Here is a 19,566-nt window from a genome sequence, read left to right on the forward strand (position 1 = left end):
TAAGAAGTTTGACATAACCTCCAGACCCCCCATAACACATAAAAAAATAAATGCAGATAAACACAGAAATAGATAGGAGATATGATGGGTGCTGAGATTTAATAGTTGCATTCATTTATTCATTCCTTAAGCAAACACTGTTAGACCCTTAATGCATACAAGCTCTGAGCCATGAGCACAGTGCACAAAAATTGCTAAGACAGTTCTGTCATTGTTAAAACATTTACCACCTGATTATGAGGACTCTTAAAAGTCATAATACAAGGTGACATTTGCATAGGAGAAATACCACAGAGAGATATATGGTTTTAAAATAAGGAAAACCATTTCTTGGAAGGGAATGGATTCAAGAAAATGTTTTGGACATTTTAAACTCCGAGGCTCTTAAACTGGCTCTTGGAACCAGAATTTCAAGAAGTAGATAGAAGGAAGAGAGGCATTCCATTCAGAAAGAAGAACATGAACATTCCATTCAGAAAGATGAAGAGAGGCAGGAAAAAGCACAGGACATATTGAAGTAAAATTGAGAAATACCAGAGAAGAGAACTGTGAGGTCAAATGATAGTCAAGGCATCAGTGCCATTCTAAAGAATTGGACTTTATTCAGTAAGCAAGAGTGAGAAGATCAAAGATGAGAAAGGAGAAGAATTCGTAGCAACAGAATGACATGTATGACCTTGAATATTTTACTTGACCTTTCCACCATCCATTTTTCTCCCCTGGACAGCAAATGAATGGGACCAGGATTCTCTCCTAGCCTAACATTCTAGGGGACTTCCCTGAATATTACTTCCTCTAGTCATTATTGTTCTACAACTGTTGGTACATCTCTCTTCTCTTTGTTGGACTTACCCCAGTCATGTTTACCTGGACTCTACCCCCATATAATTGTCATATCCCTCAGATTCTGGATTTTGATCCTCCGCCGGTCTCCCTTTCATCCCTTGTGATGGGGACATGAGATATAGTTAATTTATTCACAGAGGCATCCTGCCTGCCCAGATGCCCAGCTTCTGACTCACTCCATTGGCTGTGTCTCTGAATTCTTCCTTGGGCCTCTTCCAATCCTCACCTCACTTCTCCCTCCATTTCACTTTCCCCATATTGTTGTTTTTCTCCTAGTTTTACTGTGTGTGTGTGTGTGTGTGTGTGTGTGTGTGTGTGTCACCTGCTATTTCTACTGTTCTGAAAGAATAGAAGTGAAAATATTATCAAAGAGAAACAAATAGGCAAGAGTTACTGGTGAAAGTGATGACTTTATAAAGGATAAAATATTGTTTATCACCATATATACAATATAATTGGGGTTGGGGGAAATTCCCCTTGTTCCTTCTTAGAGGTGTAAGGATAATTATGTCTACATTTTGTTCAAGTCAGCAGTAGCAACGACCTGGTTTGTATGTGACATTTACTAATATCTTACTTCTCTTTTGGTGAATGGGGTTTAGCAGAGATATCAGACAGTCTACTAAGAAAATTAATTTTTTCATTGAGAATAAATATATAGTATGCCAACATACCATTCAATAATGCTCTTTTAAAACTAACATCAGGATCTATATTACTAAAAAAACAGCATATGGAGACATAACATTGTCTCCAAGTATGTTGTATTTCTTTCATAAGTCTTCTCAAGACTTAAAACTGCTCTTTTAATTCAAACTATTCTGCAAAGATTTTAGTCCCAATGTCTTATCATACGTTGTAGTATTTGTTAATTAATTCAGTGAACACTTTTGGAGTGCTATGGGGAAGAAATAGATTAATGTTCTGTTTCTGCCACTAAGAAGTCCATCGAAAAGGAGGCTCACACGTAAATACATAATTGTATACAATGTGGTAAGTGCTAGAATGGAGCTAAGTACATGGTCCAGAAAGGAGTGATCAGTCTTGGTTGCTCGGGAGTGTAGCGGGTGTGGGCGGTGGTCATTGAGAAGGTGATTCTCAAACTATGTCTTGAGTTTGCTGGATCAGAAAATGGAGAAAGAATAACCCGGGCATAAAGAATAGAAATACCAAAGACAAAGAAGGAAGATAGGAGATAGTGCAAAATTAAGTATGACATGAGCCTGGATCTGGGGTTATATGTAGTGAGAAATGGGAGAGATTGTCAGGGGCTAGATGGCAAATTGTTTTGTATACCCCCCCCCAAAAGGGTGGGGGTTGGATCTTGACTGTTGATTTCCAGTGGTTTCTTGTTTGTCTGCTTTTGTTTTGCATTTTGTTCATTATTTTGGAAGCACTGTCCACTTTAGGATCTGCTGAAAGAAAGCTCAAAGACTTCTCCCAAGAACACCATGCACACATAGTCACTTTTATGCAAAAGTATGTACATGCATGAACTTGGAACCCAAGCTACAAGCCACTGTTAAAGTTCCCTAGAAACCACTGAAAGCCATTGAGCAGGGAAACAACATGATCAAAAGTGTATCTTCAGAGAGGGAACACTTGCAGGAATGTGGAGAATGTGCTGAAATAGATGAGACTCCTATTAGGGAATTTAGAGATTTTTTGCAATGTTTCAGCCAAGAGATGAAGGTCTGCAGTCAGGTGGCAACAAATATTTGTTTTTAATTTGCCTCCTGCTTTGTATGTGTCAGTCTGCCTATTAAGGAGAACACTGCCTAGAGTCAAGTGGGTGAATGGTGGTGTCATTTAGTGAAACAGTGATTTCAGACCTAAGTGCAGCTTCCTGAGGAAGGGTGGGGAATTCCGCTGGCATGATGGATTTGTAGTGCCTGTAGGTTGTGCCACTGCAGATTTGGGTTAGCACGTCAAAGAGAAATCAGTGTCGAAGATTATTATTATTATTTTTTTTAATATTCTGGATGAGAGGTGTATAGAGAGGTATATAAGCCATGGATTTTGGTACTGTGAGGGAATGAGATCTCATCAGCAAAGGGCGTATGTTAAGAGCTGGAGGTGTCAGGGTGAAGGCTTGGTGGGGCTTGTTGTGTGCCTCAAGAATTTCAGCCTAACTCTTCTTAAGTACTGTTCCCTTTTGGAACCAGCTCAGTGAATGCTTAAGCCACTGAGAGAAGAGGATTTCTGACAGCGAGAACCTGCCCAGAGCTTTGAACCCAATTAAGTAAAAGAATGGGAAAGATGATGAATTTTAAGGAACCATCTGCATGTTGCATGTTGTTAGGTCACACACTCGATGTTCGTAAAGCTAACAGGCCTGTCTTCTGGTTCAAGCTGCCTGAGGTTGAGTGAATTATTACTTGGATTAAAAATCTGCCTCTGACCCTGGCTGACACTGAGCTGAAATTTCTCCATCTGTAAAATGGGAGTAAACGCACCTACTTCATAGGGACAAGCAGAGGAAATGGGGTAACCCATATACAACACCTGCTATATTTCCGAAGCATAGGAATTGTTTAATAAGTAGTTTGGCCTGGAATCTCTTCCTATACCTCTTTCCTAAAATTTCCTAAGAAACCTCCAGTTCCACCTGGTCAGCGAATGAACCACTCTGATTCTCAAAGCTGCCGTTGCTTTTAACCCTATCTGGAAAGACAGGAATTTGAAAAACTTTGTTTTAGAGCTATATTTTGTCTTTAACTATATATATTTTTTTCTCCCTCGGTGACTTGTGGCTATGGGATGAAACATAATATTGTGTCGTGGTCACTTTAGAAAACCTGCCGTCTTCAGGAATGAAAACGTAATTACACTTTCTTGGACTAACTACCATATCTGAGCGTCTTGTACAGTGACAGCTCCAGTGTAGACTCTTGGACATGTATTATTTTCTTGAGAGCCTCTGGAATTCTAACCAGATCATACTAATGAGAATCACTTAGCCTCATCAAAGTTCTACCGATCTCTTCTCTGTACTACAAGATATTAAATGAAACTCTCTTTGGAGTGTGTTTGAGTTAGAAGGGGGGACCTCAGAGGTCATTTAATCTAGCTACTTCATTTTATGGGCCACAGGCTGCTCATTTTAAGTTTGGTGTACTCAAGCACCGATGGGCACATTTTCTTTTCTTATAGTTGAAAGAATCTCAGCCAGGTACTTCTTGCTTACATATTAATACAGATCCCAGATTGTAGGGAAAATTGGCAACTTGAATTGGAGAAGGGAGATTGGGGAGCAGACTTACAGTGTGTTATATGGTACTTCAGCCCCTCGAGGGAGCTATAATTAATGTGTGCAAGGAAAACACTTCAAGGAAGCTAATTTAAAGAACATACTGAAACAATTTTCCTCTGCCTTTCCAAAGTAAATAAAGAAAAAAAAAATCACCATCAAGCTTTGAGGAAGCATGAAGAATTCCAGCAGAAAGGAAATTTATTGAGAGACCAAGGAGGGACTGGTAATAATAGCTGTTTAGAATGTAAAACCTCTTTTAAATTTAGGTTTCCTCTACCATTTGTCAGAGCTCCATGGTCCCTGATCCATTCATTAAGCATTTCACATGCATGTCACTCTAATTATGGGTCAGATTTTGGTTATAGCCCACTGACTGTTCTTTCTTTATATCTTGGTAACTCTGTTCTTTATACCAGTTGATATCCCACTAGTCTTTTCTCCCTTCCTCCTGCTTACCCTTTTCTTTAATCCTAAGCTTTTAGGTGGCTTCAGAGTTTAGAATGTCTTGTGAGTGCATGTCACTTGATGTGAGTGCTATGAGTTCCCTAGAACAAAGTTTTTTTTTCAACTTTTCTTCTACGATGCATAGTAAGGAATTCACTACATCCACCCAGTACGCACATTCATATATAATTGAAAATTAAAGTTTCATGAAAAAATATTATGTTTGATGTCCTTTGATACTTTTACTTCTCTTCAACTCTATTTCATTTATTAAAAAAAAAATATGCAGGTCAAGATTAATGGAAGATCATTTCTTCCTCAGTTCCAGTCACAATGAGTATACGTCACGAGGTGAGGTCTTCAGACCATCTACAACGAATCAGTGTGTCTGGTCCTGAGCTTTACCCCAGACCCACTGCATCAGGGTCCATACTGGCAGGTTCTACAGTTTAACCAATTCCCGGTATGGTTCTAAAGCTCAAAAACCATCCCCAGACTTCTTTAACTACTCACAGGAAGTTTTCTCCTTTGCCAATTGAGTGTTTTTTGTTTTTTGTTTTTCTCCTTGGTGTAACTATCCATAGCTCTAGCTTGCTGACCTAGGAGAGTTATAGGTCAGATCAAAAAGTACCAGAACCTTTGAACAGCTAATAAGAATAATAAGTCAGAAGAAAAAGAATAACACTTTGGATTCTATTCTAAGTACATTATATGAATTAAATAACATGCCGTTTTGTGTCCTATATTTGTCCCTGAAATTCTTAGGTTATTCCACTAACCCACAATGTGCAATAGGAAGATAAATTAGGAGGCAGTTTGATCCCATCTCTTACCTTTGGTTCTGGTAACTTAATAATTACACTTCCTCCATTTGTCCCTCAGCCTTAAGGAGGAGGGAGAGTAGCAACTTTCTGCCGTTGCTCTCTCTAATGTTGACTCATTGTCTTCTGTTAGATCACCTGAATAACCAGTTTTGTCCATACTTAAAATCTGTGTTTTCAAAATAATATAATTCAAATACTTTAAATATAGCAAACCCAATACTTAGTGACTATGTCATATAACAAATGGTATTACAGATTACTAAATTCGTTACATGTAAATATTTAAATAATTCTAAGCAATGTGTGACACATAGGGATACTTTATATGCTTAGAGCTAAATGGCCCTCAAAAGCCATTACTAAAGGAACTCTGCCAAATTTCCTTTTTTTTTTTTATAATGATTTTTTATTATATTATGTTAGTCACCATACAGTACATCCCCGGTTTTCGATGTAAGGCTCGATGATTCATTAGTTGTGTATAACACCCAGTGCACCATGCAATATGTGCCCTCCTTACTACCCATCACCGGTCTATCCCATTCCCCCACCCCCCTCCCCTCTGAGGCCCTCAGTTTGTTTCTCATAGTCCATAGTCTCTCATGTTTCATTCCCCCTTCTGATTACCCCCCCTTTCTTTATCCCTTTCTTCCCCTACTGATCATCCTAGTTCTTATGTTCCATAGATGAGAGAAATCATATGATAGTTGTCTTTCTCTGCTTGACTTATTTCACTAAGCATTATCTCCTCCAGTGCCGTCCATGTTGTAGCAAATGTTGAGAACTCATTCTTTCTGATAGCTGAGTAATATTCCATTGTATATACGGACCACAGCTTCTTAATCCAGTCATCTGTTGAAGGGCATCTCGGCTCCTTCCACGATTTAGCTATTGTGGACATTGCTGCTATGAACATTGGGGTTCTGCCAAATTTCCTGTTGGGGCATGCCAGCCAGTCTTCAAGGGAATTTTCTATCATTTCCCACCAACACATGGCAATGCAGAGGGAGACCAACAGAGAAGAAATGAATTCCAAACTTTCTAACTTCAGAGGCTGTACCTTTAAAGCTAAATTGTGACTACTGGACAAGCAGGGAAGCAGGACCTATGTGAAGGCCAGAAAGCAGGAAAGACAATGATTCCTTCAAAAGCTAGTACTGGGTGAAAGGAGAAATAATGCAAGACAAGGAAAGACTGTATCAAATTGAGTAGTTATTTATAAGCTTATAAACCCAGGTTTGCTTTCCTTTCACCCCTATACTCAGTTGTTTATGAAAGAGACCCATCAGGATCTCATGGCAGGGCTCTGTCTGTGCCCCCAGGTAAGCAAACGTGCATGAGACATATTCCAGCTCCTCAGATGGCTTGGGCCTTGCTACTGGCTCCAGCACACAGAGCGCCTAGAGCTAAGGTTGGGCTCTCAGCAGGTTGAGAGCCCAAATGTTCCCTCTCTTCTGTAGCCCAGTTCAGCTAGGGAATGAGGATGAAAGTGAAGGTTGCAGGGTTTTGATGGCTGTGAGAGTAAAGGTAGCGTGTATGTGGTGTGTGTATGTGGGGGGTGGGTGTTTGTATATACATGCATGTGTGCATGCATGTAAGTATATAGAACGATCCATGTTTAATCCAAGAGACTAATCTAGAAATTAGTTGTAAAACTGTGAAGTTGTTTTATTTTTTTTCCTTCTTGTCATTCTTCACCTGCCATGTTTGTCTTAATCCTTGAACCATCAGGCTTTTAGTTATGATGGGGCTCAGGGCAGATTGCCTCCACATGGGCCACTCAGGCATATTGATTATTTTAAATTAGAGTTCCTTAAGAAACAGCCAGTGCAAAAAGGACACTCTGATCCTCCTTTGTCCCCTAAAAGCAGGAAATAAATCTCCCACGTAAAAGGCACCCCTACCAGGAGGCGGAGACATCATTATTACCAGAGAAAAGGAATTCAGGGCTAAGAAGGCTGTGTAAACAATCCTTGTTACTTTTTTAGTAACTTACTACTCCAAACCCAAACATCTTTGTCTTGTCAATTCTTCACAAATTTATTGTTTCTTTGTCTAAAATGTATAAAAGCTGCTTGCTTTACCCACTTTGAGTTTCATTTTTTTAGCTTCTGTACATACGAATTTTTTTTTCTCCTATTAATCTGTTTTATGTCAGTTTGATTATTAGACCAGTCAAAGAACCTAGAAGAAAAGAAGGGAAGTTTTTCTCCCCAATGGTTGCTATATTTATCAGAATGCTTGAAGGAATACCATAATGCTTGAAGAAATACCTAGTTTATACTTGAGAAGTTTCCAGTATCCCTAGTTATGTTATTTTTAACTTTTTCTTGACGTATAAAAAATTCCATATGAGAGACTATCCCTCCATGTACATTTCCATCTGCCCCCCCATTCATAGTGTGTTTCTTCAAATATATTTGGATATATATATATATATATATATATATATATATATATATATATATACTGTAATCTTGTCATACTCAACCCTGATAGGACACTTCAGAGCCTGTCTCATGGACCATGTTGGGCAAGAATCAGCCAGCAGCCAAGATTTAAGTACAGCTTGCTCCCAGGCCTCCTTGGGCCATAGCTGCAAGCAGCTGTTAAGTGGTGTTAGAATCATTTCCTTTTGTCTGGCTGCAAATACCTCATACTCTAAGCAATTTGCAGCCTTCCTCACATAAGAAATGTTTCTGAAAAGAAATTCCCTAAGCCCAGCTCTTCTGGGTATCCTCTCTTCAGCTTCGAAGCACTCACTCTTTGTTGCTGAAACACGGAGAGCTGTTGTATTTTCAGTTCCCTTACTTAGTGGAAACATGCCGGGAATTTGCTGTTATAACTGATAGCAATTAGAGTGTTTCATTCCTGCTACAGACTTGAGGAGCGCATCACGGAGGTACGTATTATTCAAGATTGTTCTGTTAAGCAGTAGGGAAGCAAGCCGCTTGCAGCCTGTGTCAAAGAGTCTCCCTCAGAATGTTTAGTGTGTGATAGAAATATATATTTAAATGGAAGTAGAACAGTGTTTGCAAAATTCAAAACTTAGAATAGAACTCCAGATCATGGTGGCCAAAGAAACTGAGCTTGCAGTGAGCAAGTTGGATAAAGAGTTCTGTAAGAGCTCTGGGGATAAGGGAAATAAAAGCACCGTCCAAATGAAAGACTTCTCTTTGACAGAATGTTCTCCTACAATGTGATTCTCCTAACAAACAATAAAAAAGCAATTAGAGGTCCATTCACACATTTCAGTATTTGAAGAGTTTCAGGCTAACTGGAGATTTGACAGTTATAGAGATTTCATTTTTATAAAAATTTATATATAAAAGTAAAAGGGCATTTACTTCCTCTAAATATATATGATATTCGGTTTAAAAAATAGTTTCTCTTTAGTTTTTGCTGGCATAAGGTGTCCACATCATATATACTGTCAGACACATCCCAAAATTAATTCTCCTAACACATGCCATATTTCATGTTGTATTGGCTGCTTTTGCACATTCCGAGGAAAACAGGAAAGATAATATTTTTCTTTTCAAATTTAATTTGTGTATACAGGTAATAGAGAAATACAAGATGTTATATTCTCAGAAGACCAAATCTAAAATGGCAATGGGTATGACTGATTAAAAAAAAAAATCCTATTTTATATCATATGGGCAATAAGACAGCTATGATTGGATTAGAATTTTTTTTTAAGCTCTTTCTATGCTTACTTTATAACCATACAGAAACGAGGCTTTGTGTTCTTGCGGAAAGTCTTATTGCAAACACGTGTGCGTGTTTGTGTGCAATTTGTAAATTTAGCTTTAGGAAGGTGTAACAGTAAAGTAGAATTGAATTTGGCTCCCGCCCTTAAGAATTTCAGTAGAGTGCACATGTGGAAACATAAGACATATCAATGAAATCACCACAGACTCTAATGGCCTTTCTGGTGTCTTCAAAAGATTGCCACCAAATGAAGGTTAAAGTGTCAAAATGGCAACTCCAAATAAGAGAAATGTGAGAAGAAACTATTTGGAGCAGATGATTTGAATGTCCTCCAAAACCTTCTAGAAGCATTAAACTCAAGCTCAGCCCTTTATCTATGACAAATACCACACCATGTATCTGCTTGTTATTTTGTGGTCCTGTTGTTCCTGTCAGCTTGTTAAATGGAACTCTGGTTTCAGTTGGGAGATGATAATGTGGTAATCTGTGGGCTCTGCATCCAGAGGAGCCGCTGCTCCTGACTGTGTGAGGCCACCCATCCCAGGGGTCACCCCTGGCAGTTGGGCTGATCGAAAACAGTCAGTACCAACAGATTGAAAGTGTTCTTTTCAGATCTTTATATTGGGACTTGAGCTTTACTTTTAAAAGTTTTATGTCCACAGCACGTATCACAAAGTAAATTACTAAGCGAATTGCTCTGGGAGCTTCCATCGTGATATTAAGGTGGCTGAGAGTCATCATTCTTGATGAGACTCCAAGAAGGAGCTTCAGAAATTTTGTCCATCAGAGGGAGGTTGGGCAAACCCCGAAGTGTATAACAGCCTGCAGACCTATGCAAAATAGGTCTTAGACACAGCAGGAAGTATAGTGAAAAGCATTCAATTTCAAGATAGAAGAGAGATGGGGTGCCTGGGTGGCTCAGTTGGTTAAGCGTCCAATTCTTGATTTTGGGTGAGAGAGAGAAAAGAAAGAAGAAAGATTCTGACTTCTTTCAAATTAATCAGAGGGAAAAGGGATACCCTATTTAATGGAATTGTTTATCCCCACAGAGAAATATTTGTAGTGGAAATGCAAAATATAGTTTCTCTTCTCTGTTGAAGCTCCATCCTGCAGAGCTGTTTTTATCCTCCCATCAGAATACAAAGGAGAAACAACCAAAGGCAGCATCACAGAATGCAGGGTTATTATTCCCTAATGGTTCAGAGTTCCTCTCTCTTTTCTAGCTCAGGAGCTGAGCTGAGCTTCAGAACTCTCCTTTTACAATATCCCTGGAATATCAACTACTGATAAAATGAAAGGTGGTTTATGCCCCCAAAGCCTCGGAAGCCCTGAGAGGTCCCTGGGTGGGCAGTCCAAGGGATGGGAAACTCATAAGTTAAAACAAAAATTTTGGAGAAAGGCCTGAGTTCAAAATGGGGTTCTACTAATTACTGTCAGTGTGACCTAAGCAAGTTACTTGTACTTCTGGCCTGCTGCTTACTCATTTGTGAAACAAAAATGATCATATCTACTCTGGGATTGTTGGAAACATATAAAATAACTTTTGGGGTGAAGTGTACTTAAATAATAGACGTATAAAATAAGTAGAGCAAAATGTTAATAACTATAAATACAGGTTGTAGGTGTTTTGGTGATTACTGTATGTTTCAATTTTTCTGTGTGTTTGAAAACATCTTAATGAGATGGAAGAAATTTAGAAGAGCAAATCTTTTCAATGTAAATGCAATGCTTGCACCCACTACTTTTAATTGAACCCCAGATGTAGTCACATGGCCATTCTGAACCTCAAGAGATACCGGAAAAATGTCTTTTTCATGGACCACTGTGAACCTAGCTAATACCCAGAAATTCTGTTCCTAAGGAGGAAGGGGTGGAGAGAGATTGTAGCAAAGTCAGAATCTCAGTCACTCAAACATAAATATTTATTGGCACATCTGAGTGCTAAATAATAAATGGTGGCCATAACCAATACAGAAAGGAACGGCTGCCACTTCTCTGTCTCAGGGTGGAATGGTCTCCCAAGTGTCATCCTTCCCCGGCTGACCCAGTGGTCTTATTTCTTCCAACCCAGTTTAGCTTGTTTCGCATTTCTGTGGCAACATTTTACTCCACCCTCCATTGTGTATCCTTGATTCTCTTCAGGACCCTCTCTGCAGAGCCCAGGGTTAGCTTTTGTAGAACATGGGGGTCTCTATTCTTCCCTATTTTAAGCTCAAAAATGCTTCCTTATGGCAGAATTTTCTTCAAAGTTTCCAGTGTTGTTAACTCTTTGAAACCACTGCTGCATGAAGACAGATGATTGTTCTGTTATGGGTCCCAGATGAGGGAGTTCTGTTGTTTCCTCGGCATTGCCTCCTTGGTGGGCATTTCTGTGAGGCGATGCAGGGAGGCCCCTTTGATGAAGCAGGGACTCAACCTCTGGTTTCCATCCAGGGAACTCCCTCCACCTGCTGTGGAAGAAGCATGGGGAAGGGGATCAGGGACCTGGAGAAAGAGCAAAACTTTAAGCTTGAACAGAGCAGAAGGATCCTCCAAAATGCACTAACAAAACCAAAACAACTAACAACACTGGGAATGGGCAGCTCCCAGTGGAGAAGAACCAGTATGGGCTGTGTCTGGGAAACCCAAAGAAAACTCATTCCAGAAAGACTGGTCAATGATATTTAATGCTGTCCAGCAGCCAACGAAGATAAGGGCTGGCCACTGTCCCTTAGTTACAGGTGATTTTAATGAAGGGCCATTCCAGGGAGGGGCAGAAGTCCTGGTGGGGTGAAGATTACAGGGAAGCAATGAAGGGGAGGTAGCAACTCTGAGGGATTCAGCGGCAAAAGGGAGAAGAGGATGGCAGTCCCAGGGGTAATGCAGGGCACTGGGAGGGGTTTTTAGGATGAGAAAGACTTGAGTGTGACCAAATGCTGAGGATAAGGAACTGGGAAAGAGGTGGAGTTACCAGCATAGAAGCGAGAAGAAGGGACTGCCAGAAGAAGGTTGCCTAGAAGGGAAGGCTAGGTAGAATTCAAACACCCAGAGGAGGGATTGGCTTTCGGTAGGATTCCTCTCATACTGTGGCAAGAGGGCAGGGCTATGCGAAGGTTTGGCTGCAGTTCCTCCAGCAGAGTAGAACTGTTACCTCCCTTTTATTCAGTTAACACATTTCTCTCTTCTCCTGAGTCAGTCTGCAATCACGTCACAGCAGCTCTTCCTGTGACCCTGTTTTTTTTCTGGAGTTGATTAGCAAACAACAGACATTTTCTTTTACGAGTTCCTGCTAAACAGTGTCTCCTCTATCCCACACTCAGGGCTTTCTGAAACCAAGTTCAAGTGCTAACATTTGTTTCCATGAAATACCATTCTGTTAAATTTAGATCATGTTTCCAATTTGTCAAGATCTTTTTATATTTTAATTCAACTCACAACATACCACTGACGTATTTCAGCCTTGTATCACCCACACATTAAAATATCAGCTGCATATCTCCATCCAAACAACTGCCTTTAGCTTTATTTTATTTTCATTTCATCAACCACCCTGGCGCCCCCCCCGCCAAGACTGGAGGGAACAAGAATTAGACTGGATGCTTTGATGATAACTGATAAAGCTTTTCGTCCTGAGGAGTCCTCCCAAATTGGATTAAGTGGATTCATTTGTGGTTTCCAGTGTTTATGTTTTAGAGAGACAGGGATGTGAAAACTCTCACTCTCTCTGTGTTCATTCTCACAAATAGATGGATACTGTCACTTTTCAAGGCTTGTCCATCTGGAATGCATCACAAACACATTGCTGGGAAAGTAAAAGTTCCAGAAAGAGCTTCATTTTTCCCTGGAACTGTGAAATTGAGTGGTCTGTTTTTTTCCGTGTTGTTGTAAATTCACAGGAGTGTAATATAAGCTACATTTTTAACCATTTGGGATAGCTTATGATTGAATAATGCTTCCTGCCAGACATGTTTTCCCTTTATTTATCACTTACTTTTCTCTCTAATTTCAGCAACAGCAATTGCTGATTATGGAAATGACTCCAATTGTTCAACCTCTCATAACCACATTTAGTCACCAAAAGCAATCTATCTGCTACTTTCAAAAGCTGTTAAACAAACAAGCAATTTATTCCTGCCTCTGTGCGAGCAACCAAGTAACAGCCATGTTCTCTCTGCTCCTTGCCTTGCTTTGGAACCATGAGTGCCTCTTTCTAACATGAATCAAAATCGGCTTGTTTCTAACCGCTGCCTTTGCAATCAGTAATTTGACTCAGTGGGCTTAATTCAAAGCAGGCACTCCCATTCTTTAGACTGTTTGTCAGTTTTCCAGGAAATCAAGGAGAACAACAAAAACAAACAAGCCCTGGCCCTACATTAAACCAGATAGGAAGAAACTTCAATGAATGATGAAGCCAAATAACAGAAAGAATTCAGGAGAAATAAATAGAAAATATTCCAAGGTTCCACCTGCCCTGGCCCCATGAGCCCCTCCTTTATCTTTTTTTCCTAGAGGAAATCAAAGCATCCCCCAAGAGCAATTGATAGTAGTGGCTTCCAGACTTCCACGGAGCCTGCTGGGTCCCCTCCTCTCAGCCTGCAGCCAGCAGGTGAACGCACCTGAGATCCCTGCAGGCAGACATTTCTAGTGATTTCTCTGCATCTCAAACAGCCAGGATCCCCACAAAAATCTCTCCCCCTTGCTGAAATAGGGGAGATGAATTAATTCCCTTTTAAGTTAACTCCAGCTTGGCTCCCCACAGTAACCACCCGTGCTGGGATAGAGCAGTTAGCAGCCTTCCTTGCAAACCAAATAGTTTTTCTCCTAGGTGACCTGCTGAACTTTCTTTTGCCCCCAGCTTAAAAATTCAGGTCCAGTCTTTCTTTTAACTTGCCTTGTGTGAATAACCAGGGGATAGTTCAGGGCTCAACAAGATAATAGTGGGTTAGCATAGATCCAAATCCCAAACAAGGGTGTTCCTGGTAAATCTGATTTCATCTCAGATTTCTCAAATGTAAGTAGGCAAAAAAAAAAAAAAAAAAAAAAAAAAAGAACAGAAAATCTTTTTTTTGAATACCCTATGACCCGATAGAAATTTATTATTTTTTATTTTAATTTCATTAAAAACTTTCTTAGATTTTAAGTGTGATCTCTCAGTCATCGCTCTCGAGTGCTGTTTTTTTTTTTTTTTCCTTAGATTAACTCATTAAAGATGAAACTGGTATTCACAGATGTAGAATATAGAATATCTGGGGTACTCAGTGAGTCACAGAAGATATGCAACTGTATGTTTATCCAGAGTTACAGTCTAGTACAAGCCTTAAGCATGTTTGTTATAACAGTTACTTGCGGTGAAGTTGCCTGTTGAAATAAACTTTAAACAAGCCTCATTTCTTTTAAAGTCTGTAAGAACAAGAACCCTCTATTGTACTACTCCCTTGGTGAGCAATAAACATGAAATAGGGAATACAACTTTTCCACAGTTTTTAGGAAAGACAGCCAATCATCCATTTAAACTATAATGATGTATAACATATATATATATATATATATATATATATATATATATATATATATATATATATATATATACTGATGAATCAAATCTGTACTGTGACATGGATTCCTAGTCTATTGGATCTGTGTATTGGGTGTTAAAGGAGCATGTTGCCATTAGAGGCAAGGCAGTTATTTCCCATGATGTTTTAAAAGTCCATTTCTGTATTACATATTCCAATCTAGTGAAAATTACATCTACTCTATTTAGATTTGGCATCCAACACTTGTTGGCCATGGCATGCGATGTAATTTTAAGCTGCTCATGTATAGTTGGAAGGAGATTGATTCATAGCAGTCTTCGCCTGAGACAAGCACAATTTAAACTAATTCCTATTGATCCAGAAACATTTAAGGTTGGTTTTGAAAATTCTCAGGAATAGAGCTTAGGATACATTTGAGCCATTTGCTAAGCATTATTGTCATGTATATGAAAGCATGAAACTATTAATGCTTACGCTTCTTTCCCTGGCATCTTTGTTAGTCACTGTATACCTAAAGGCTAATTCCTGCTCCAGATGCTCTGTCTGCCCAGCTGTTCTCAATATATGCTATTTGCAAATGGCAACCTAAACAGCATATCCAGAACACTGTGCAAGCTGGGACTTTGCTTTTGAGGCTAAAATATATTTGGTGTCAGGGATGATCTTTTGGTAAATTGTAACCGAGATAGAGTTGAGGGAATGGCAACAGGTATAGCAAAGTGCCAGTAAAACAGCCAAATGGAGAAATTATTTATCGTAGTATTTCCACATTAGCATCTATTGTATGCCACAAATGGAATTCCCTGTGAGTGTGCAATCACTGTGTCCAGAGTTTATAAGGATGCCTAATATTGTACATGCGTTATTGAAGAAGATCAAATTACATCAGATTTTTTTTTTTTTAACCAAATCTTTTAGCACCTGAAGGAGTAGTTTTGATTCCTGATTGTAGGGTAGCCTTGTCAGAACTGGTCAACTTGGAGTTTAGAAGACCTGGATTCCAGGTTCTAGAAATGTCTATGGCTACCCTGTGACATTAGACAAATCTCTCAATCTTTCCTAATCTTTTACTTTTCCTAACCTCTCAGTTCATAGTATTGAAGATACTTATATTTAAAATGTCTTCATGCTTCCCCCCACTTGCCACAAAAAATTACTTTATACATGTTCTAGGGCTATTTATTTCCCAACTTAACTCTTAACTCTCTTTAGATGTATAAGCCCTTCCTTCCTTCCTTTTTTCGTTTTTCCATCTTTCTTTCCTTCTTTAACTGCCTTGGATTCCTATGGTGATTAGAGAAAAATGCATGGCTTATTAGCCCCCTCTAATTAACACAAACACATCTAAGTGGGACTTCTAATATGCAAGTCAAAGAATATTGTAGAACTCAGTCAGTTTTTATATTTCAAATTATTTTATCATTATGTTTAGAAAACACGGGTGTCTGCCCTTACATACCCCTGAATGATGATAAAATATGCTGCTTGATAGAAATTTGATTCATTAATTTTTTTGGATATTTTGAGGTGCTCTCTGCCTACTGAATCTACAGTTTTCTTCAAGCCCTAGACAACACATTGGTATCCAGAGGTGAAGTGGCAAATATTCATTAACAGTGACTAGAACTGATTTTTATCAGCTTCAATGGTACCAGACTAAGAAAATTATCCATCTGGGCCAGGTAATCCGTCTTTCTGGAAAATCGCTAAGCTACATTCCTAATAACACAGTCACTGAGATAATTTCCTTTTATTGAATAATTTCCTCATTCAGTAAGGATTTTAAAAGCCTGAGGGTATTTTGAGCATATGGTTTAGGGACATCATCTTAAAACATGAACTATCAACAGAATTTCAATACAATCTAAGTAAAATAACTTACTTCCTAAGTGTTACAAATATAAGCAGGATATTTCTGTAAGTGAGCAGGATATTTCTACAAAAGCTTTTGCTTTTGAGTTAAAGTTAGGAGCTGGAGTTTGAAAGAGTTTTTCCTCATTGTCTTATAGCAACTGGTGTATCCATTCTCAGTAACCAGTGGTCAGTTCTCTCTTGACCCAGTTGATCCTCTCATGTGAAACAATTTCCTCCTGCCTCACTGACGGTTCCTTCCAGATCTTTTACTGGTTCGCACTGTGTGACTGCCCCCTTAATGTTGAAGAATCCCAGAATTCAGTCTTTGAATTCTTATCTATCAACACTCATTCTTGGTAATCTCAATTAGACTTGGGGCTTTATATGCTAATAAATCAGAAATTTATATTCCACCTCAGACCTTTCCTCTGATTTATAGACTTGTATATCCAACTGCCTACTCAGTATCTCCGCTTGGATTTCTGATGAGCATCTAAAATGTATCATCTCTGAAACAGAATTTCTTATTTAACACCGTATTGACCCCCAGCATACACACATACACACTTTCTTCCCAGTTTTTCTCATCTCAGTTCATGGGAACCCCATCCTTCCATAGTTCAGGGCAAAATCTTTAGTGTACTCCTTGACTACCCTCTTTCTCTTAACTTTCTGTTTTGAGCTTCTTAGGAAATCTCATTGGCTCTACCTTAAAACATACATGGCATCTAATCATCTCTCGACCGAATTGCATTTCTTTCTCCACTCTGGTACCATCATCATCATCGCCATCTCTCATTTACTTTACTGCTGCATTCTGGTTTTCTCCCTGCTTCAGACCTCGCCCTCCTATAGCTTATGCTCAACATTGCAGTTGGAGTGATTCTTTGAAAAACATAGGTCAGATCATGCCACTCCTCTGCTTAGAACCCTCTGTTGGCTCCCCAATCTCATTTAAGTGAAGTCAAGTTCTCGCAAAGTCCACCTCATCTTCTGCTGTTTTCTCACCTATCCTCCCCAGCTTCATGGATCTTCTTATTCTTCCCTCCCCTGGAAATCACTTTCTCTCCTGCCCCCACTTTTTTCAGGTTTCTATGTAAAAGTCACCTTTTTAAGGATGGCCTTCCATGACCACCTTACCTAAAATAGCAGCAACTGGATACTCCGTATTCTCTTCCTTTCTTTATTTTCCTCTATATTGCCATCAGACATACTACACATATCACTTAGTTTATTGTCTGTCTTTCCTCCTGGAAGATGTGCTTTCTAAGTGTAGGGATTTTCTCTGTCATGTTCAGTATAGTATCCTCTAGAATATAGCAAGTTGCCAATAAATATTATTTGAATGAATGAATGAATGAATGAATGAATGAATGAATGAATGAATATATTGCCATGGTGATTGATGGTCTCTTGGTTGACATGATAACCTAAGCCAACAGTTCCTTCTCTATTGATTCCTTTATGGTTCCCCCCCCCTTCATTTCATTTCGAGATATGAATTATGGACAATCTGGCAGGAAATAAATAATCTGAAGAGTCAGAGCCAAGGAGAAGGGGGGTGATGGTCTCAGGCAGAACTAACTCTAGAGGGGCAACTGCAGGAGAGGCACCTGCTTTCAATTTGCTATAGAATACCTTAAATTTCTCTAGGATGTGGTATTAACTCAAAGCTCTCCAGGAGGTAGGAATATCTCAGAATTATCTATAACTCTGGGGTGGCTCAGGCAGTGTTTTTTTTGTTTGTTTGTTTTTGCTTTCTTGCATATGTACTCCAAGGGTCTGTGTTGTCACAATATCCAATCTGGGTGACTGCATGGGCCTCCAGGGCCATGCTGAATTACAGGCCATCTGCTTCAGGATTTCTTGGGCTGGGGGAGAAAGAGAATCATCTCCATAAAAGTAGAAAATTAGTCATCATATTATATGTCTCTGCCTTTTTTTCATCACTGCTCAGTCTGGGAAAAGATGGTGACTGTTGGTCATTTGAAAAAAAAAAATTGTTTCAACTTACAAACCTTTTTGGGTCTTTTAGATTATATATATTGTCTGCCATTATGAGCTGATTTTCCTATAGATTGTATCTCTTTTCAAGTGTGTAAAAGGTTTTAAATTAGACCAAGGCCATTTTCAGTTTTTGTAAAATTGATTTATAATCAAAATCATTGTGGTTTTTTAAAGACAATTTAAGCATATGATATAAAACCATAAAAAAAAATCCTGCTACATGGAAGTAGAGTTAAATACTACTTGTATAGAAAGTTCAGGCGATATCAAAGGGGTAAGATTGATGTGATTATGAACTAGGGGAGGGCAAATGAGGGCAAATGAGTTATTTAAGATCCTTTGTAGAGATAAACAGACTAAATAATCACCCTTATATGTTCCTTGTTAGCACTTCCATCTGAATCAGGACATTGTAGGGGTCCAGAGCAGGGAGACTCAAGCAAATATCCTGTTGTACTATCTCTGAATCCTCCTTCAACATATGCTAGCACGTGGAGTGTGAAATCTGAGGCCTAATTTCTGATCTGAAGAGACACAGATGAGAGCAAAAATGCTGCTATCACGCATTCTGCCTGCTTGTCACAAGTTACTACCGTTACAACACGTGGTAAAAACATAGGGAAGGCTGAAAGGAAGGCTACAGATCTAATAAGCATCATCAGCCTGGAATATGCTTTGTATTTCCAATGGCCTTGCCTCCTCAGGCTCTGATACTTAAGGGTTGGGTTAGATACCTCTCCTGTAGATAATGTGTTGGCACAACTTCTTTTTTTTTCCTTATTCATTTCTCGTGATGCCCGTGGTTAAAACTAGGCAATGCTTGTCTTTTATGGCCATCTTTAGAGAAAATCTCTTTCCATATTCTATATTCACCAGAGGAAAATCTCTTCTGGGTTTTTCCCTTTTCACTTTTGATTATGAGAGTTAACAGCTCTGGTTGAACTTATGCCCATTTCCAAATGCATTCTTTATACCTTTTAGTCTTCTGTAATATAACATTGTGGTGCTATGGGGTAATAAATCCAGGAAAACGGAAACTCACTTTACTTACTTACTGCTCTAGACTGATCTTAGATTCAGAAAATTAGCCTCACATAGGAGTTATACA

The 19,566-nt window shown here is 39.1% G+C and overlaps 1 protein-coding gene across 2 annotated transcripts in view; it reads left to right on the forward strand.

Moving 5' to 3' along the window:
- The window catches only part of MACROD2 (mono-ADP ribosylhydrolase 2), a 1,878,458-nt gene that overhangs the window by 838,264 nt on the left and 1,020,628 nt on the right, over nt 1–19,566 (forward strand). The gene's annotated exons all lie outside the window — the stretch shown is intronic.

The sequence above is a fragment of the Ursus americanus genome, chromosome 22 (genome assembly GCF_024610735.1).
Source record: "Ursus americanus isolate L20-20 chromosome 22, mUrsAme1.1.p, whole genome shotgun sequence".
NCBI lineage: Eukaryota > Metazoa > Chordata > Mammalia > Carnivora > Ursidae > Ursus > Ursus americanus.